Genomic DNA, 4,774 nt, shown 5'->3' with positions numbered 1-4,774 from the left:
CCCGGTCTTGGACAAAAATAGATAATATGCTGCACACATACAAATAAAATGTTGTTGCATCTTTCTTGTTGACATCTCACTGTCCACCTGGTTGAGCAAAATCTTGACAAAATTTTCTTCCTCTTAGATTTTAAATATTAGGTTTAGTTGACTTTCAAACCATAAGTACAATTTTTAGTATTAGTAGCTGTTGTTTAGCTAGTGTTACCCCTATTGGATTGAGAAAAAATGTTCTTCTTTTACAGGTTGCTGTGCCTCCTATGCAGGTAATTTAATCTAGATTATTATAAGCTGTTTATAATGCTTCTCACTCAGCAACATTAACTCTCAGAGTATCCTGATCCTATATCCTTTCTTACAAACCCATTCATATTGCATACTTTATATCACGGAATACACTGTAATATAACTAGTACATTTTGACCCCAAATATATGTGTCAGTAACATAAAAGTAAGAGTGCAATGGCAACGGCCACTTTATATACCATGCGTTGTGAATTGTAGGGATGGATTCTCAATCTCTGTCCTTCTACAGATGCATATTTGCTTATCCCCTAAAATTATGGTATGCATGCCCCTTTTTTTTCCACAATAATTTATTTATTGAGTGCCTCCTCTTGCCTCCCTTGCAGTCTCTAGGTCACTTTTTTCCGCTTGTAGATTTTGTGCACAAGCCCCAGAAAGATGCTGGGGGCAGGGTCGCTGAATACTGTTCAGTGAGTCCTATAATGTAACTGTAAGTGTCTTCTTCATATTGCAAGAAAACAGCTGGCAGATCCAGCTCCTCATATAGTGCCTTCACCCAGGCCATCTTCTCGGCTTCCTTCTGCCTGAATTTTCCTTCAGGATCTGGTATTGTTCCGGAATGGCCTGTTGCAGACACTGAACCACCAACCAACCGCATTTTTGGTACTAGATGTCACTGTCAACTTCACCCGTAACACTGGGGTCCCCAAAGAGGTCAAGGTAATCATCCTGAACCTGAAAGAACTCTTCCATCCCCAGCAGGATCTTCTTGGCATTGCTGTGCTCCTTCTTGCCATCAATTCCTGCCATGTACATGGCTGCAGCTACAGGAAGGTAGAAGGAGTAGAAAGCTGTCTTGTACTTGACAATAGATTTGTGTCTCTTTTCAGTGAATCTGCCAAGATCCACATTGCCCTGGGGAGCTGGGATGGGGTCCAGGGTCTGCCTAATCTCAGTCTGATAGGAACTCTGCAGAAAGAGCTCTGTCAGGTTCAGGTAATAGGGCTGCTCCTGGCAATAGATCTTCAGCAGGTGGTAGATACATGCTTCCAGAAGGATAGCATCATTGACGGCATCTAAATCCATGCCCAGCTTCTGACAGCAGATCTGTCCCCGGCAGGTGAAGGATGAATCCATGATGTCATCTGCCACCAGGAAGAAAGCTTGCAGCAGTTCCACACACGAGCCCACAGTCAGGGCCCGTTGGAGACTATCAGCATCCTGTTTCCTTGGCTCCATTAGTTCCCCCAAATGCTACTAGCACCGTCAAACCTGGGGGATACTTGCCTCCAATGCATTGCACTCCAGGACCTCCTTGAGCTGGGCAATAGCATCTTCTGTCTCTGGGAGCCCCATCTTTCCTCAGTCAGCACCCTAACAATCTGGGAGAAGTACCGAACAAAATCCTGCTTTTCTTGGGCATAAATATCTGATTTCTGGTGTCCATTCATTCTGAGGGAAGAGCAAAGGGCTCTGTTCCTGGATGCGGGTCTGCAAGACCCTTTAAAAGATTTCCAGGATGTTTCATAGTACAGAATCCTGTACAATGAAGTTGTTAATGGGACATGAGAAGACCTGTGATGTGGGAGGGTTGGCGGTGGGAGATGAGGGTCAGCATTTATAAAGAATCGCTATGGACCCTATGCATTGTCATGGTGGTGGAAGAATACAAGAACATAATTAACTTTTAATGGGAATGCTTTCCCAATACTGAATCATGCGACTGTAACTTTCCTAAATTTATACCTTGTAGTTAAACATTTCTGTATTTACATAACTATTTTCTTAAATAGATTATGGAGACTTAACCAGGCAACCTAATTTTTCAAATATTCAAAATGGAAGTCAGAATATTTCTTTAAATAATTATCATTCCTAAATGTATTTTTACAATATTAGAAACTTTGATCAATTAAAATGTAGTATGTATTAAAACAGTGAAGGAAAAATGCCCCTCGTAGTCACCTCTAAAGCTTTCTACATATAATTAACTGCGTAACTCGGTGTCCAAAAGCAAAGTATATTAGCCAGAATATTGAGCATTTCATGATTGAAATTCTGAACAATGCCTAGATAGAGCAGAAAATAGTGATTCTAAACTCAGTCCTTGCTCTGAATGCCCTTGTTTTAAAGATTTAAGTCCCTAAAATGATACAAATTTCATTTTGGATATTTAATTTCTTCTTTCTTAAGTAATAAAATATACATAAGTAATGTGGCAGAGGTGATGATGAATGACTTAAAATAGATAATTCTCTGGAGAATAAGGATGGTTTATAATATTAATGTTATGAGCAGTGAAGACAGAAAAAAGGTGAGAAACTTAGTCTTGTGACTTCCTATGATATTTATTGATATAAATGCCATAGCTGTTCTTGGAGCTTCAAAATGATTTTGATGATTGGTTGCCAATCATAGATTAAGAACTATATTTCATACTGACGGTTACTCAGTTGAGCTGTATACACAGCTTTTAAATTTAGATTCCTTTGCTATAGCCAGTAACAGAATATCTAGGCTTAAAGTATAGATATATCTTGTTTTATCCCAAATGACAAGGTACTTTTCTCCCTTTAGTGGCTGTAACCTCAGTGCCTAGAACAATCCACAACAATTATGAAAAGTAATTGTTGAATAAATCAGCAAAATTTAGGAACAATGTTTTTATGTATCACATCTTTCATTTATTAGAATGCCCAAACATGCAGTAACCACCTCAATTGTTATATACGATTGTTGCACATCATGCTATTTTCTTTGTAAATCCTATTTTTAAATGGTACTTCTTGAAGTTCTTTATTGACTTACTACTTCTCTTTTTCTAAAGTTAGATATCCTCCCATATTTTTCTACTTTATAGGGACAGAGCATTAGTGACTCACCAACTAATTGATAATTCAATCACTTTGAAAATTTCATTTCATAAGCATTAGCAAGAATCATGGCTGCAGATTACGGTTATAAAATCTGTGGCCAAAAGTTATGCTAAGTGGTGTTGTATGTTTAAGAAATAACCTGAAGGTGGTCTTTGCCCAGGGCAGATAGCAGCACCCAAGCATCTGCCATTCACCAGCCACCACTGCTGGAATAGTTCCTTAGGGTAGATGTATGCACAAACAACAGTAGCAGATAAACGAAAACTGAATAACATGCACACACACCTACACATACATGTATGGAAAACAGGAGTGGGAAAGTAGAGTATAAACTTTTCAGTTTTTAGTCAAGAAGTCAAATTTTTGGTGAATCGTAATAATATTAAAACATAAAATTGCATGCGTTAATACTGCTGTGTATATTTTTGAATGGTGTTTTAGATCTGTGTCTCACAAAACTCTGTATGATAGTTATCTCAATCTTCAGATAAGGAAATTAAGAAATAGAGAGGAAAGTTGATTTTTTTAAGATTACAAGGCTTGAGAGAAGAAGATTCAGGACAGGAAACCAGGTATTCAGTTTTTCATGAGCTTTTATCCACTGATGCTTCTGTTTGCCAAAAGTGTCAGACACATATGTATGAATTTAAAAATGCATTATATTTCAGAGTTTAATATAAGTAATTTTGAAATACATGTAATAGTTATATGTGATTCTTGTTTATTCCACAATTATAAGAAATGGGAATACATAATGAACTGATTCACTTTTTTTTAAAGCTGATGTGCAAAATATAAGTATTAGAATGAATCTCTCACAAGAAGTTTCTTTCTTCTTTTCTGAGACAGGGTCTCACTCTGTCATTCAGGCTGGAATGCAGTAGTGTGATCATAACTCACTCAGCCTCAAACTCCTGGGCTGAAGCAATTCTCCCACCTTAGCCTCCCAAGTAACTGGGACCACAGATATGTGCCACCATGCCTGGCTGATTAAAAAAAATAATTAGAGATGGGGTCTTGCTATGTTGCCCAGGCTGATATCAAATTCCTGGCCTCAAGCAGCCTCCCAAAGTAATGGGTTTGCAGCCATGCACAAACACACCCACCCTGGAGGCTTCTTAAAGAAAGATTATTCATAATCCAGAATGACAGTTGCATTCCAATTTTAGGTAATCTGTGTCAAGTTAATTTAGGTTATTTAAAATTTCTCTGATTGAGAAGTAATTTGTACTAGAAGCTTTTAAAGTAGACTGCAAAGAACACTATTCCTCAAAATAGAGGAACAGTTTATATTATTTGTTCATTTTCTTTCTTACTGGCATGAATATTTGAAATCAGTTTGTAACAAGCAACAAGCAATATGTCTGAGTTTTCTTTATTTGCTGCTTCCTATCTAGACACTTCATAGCCCCATGCAAAGAAAACATACATTCAGTTAAACCACATACAGCATGCATCAATAAATCCATGCTGAAATTATCTTAGAGATGAGACCATATGATATCTTCACAGAAAATACAAAATAAATTATTGTTTCAATCTCGGGTTTGAAATACAAGGACTGACTGCCAGACTTTTTTGGAATTTTATTTATTTTTATTTTATAAATTTATTATTATTATACTTTAACTTCTAGGGTACATGTGCACAA

The 4,774-nt window shown here is 37.3% G+C and overlaps 1 pseudogene; it reads right to left on the bottom strand.

Annotated features, from left to right (window-relative positions):
* Window positions 1-636: 636 nt before the first annotated feature.
* On the bottom strand, window positions 637-1,716 carry LOC105553188 (annotated as a pseudogene).
* Between the last annotated feature and the right edge of the window lie 3,058 nt (window positions 1,717-4,774).

Source organism: Mandrillus leucophaeus, unplaced genomic scaffold (assembly GCF_000951045.1).
Source record: "Mandrillus leucophaeus isolate KB7577 unplaced genomic scaffold, Mleu.le_1.0 Scaffold584, whole genome shotgun sequence".
Classification (NCBI taxonomy): domain Eukaryota; kingdom Metazoa; phylum Chordata; class Mammalia; order Primates; family Cercopithecidae; genus Mandrillus; species Mandrillus leucophaeus.
The sequence above is the reverse complement of the archived record's forward strand: the minus strand, read 5'-3'. Positions and strand labels throughout refer to the sequence as shown.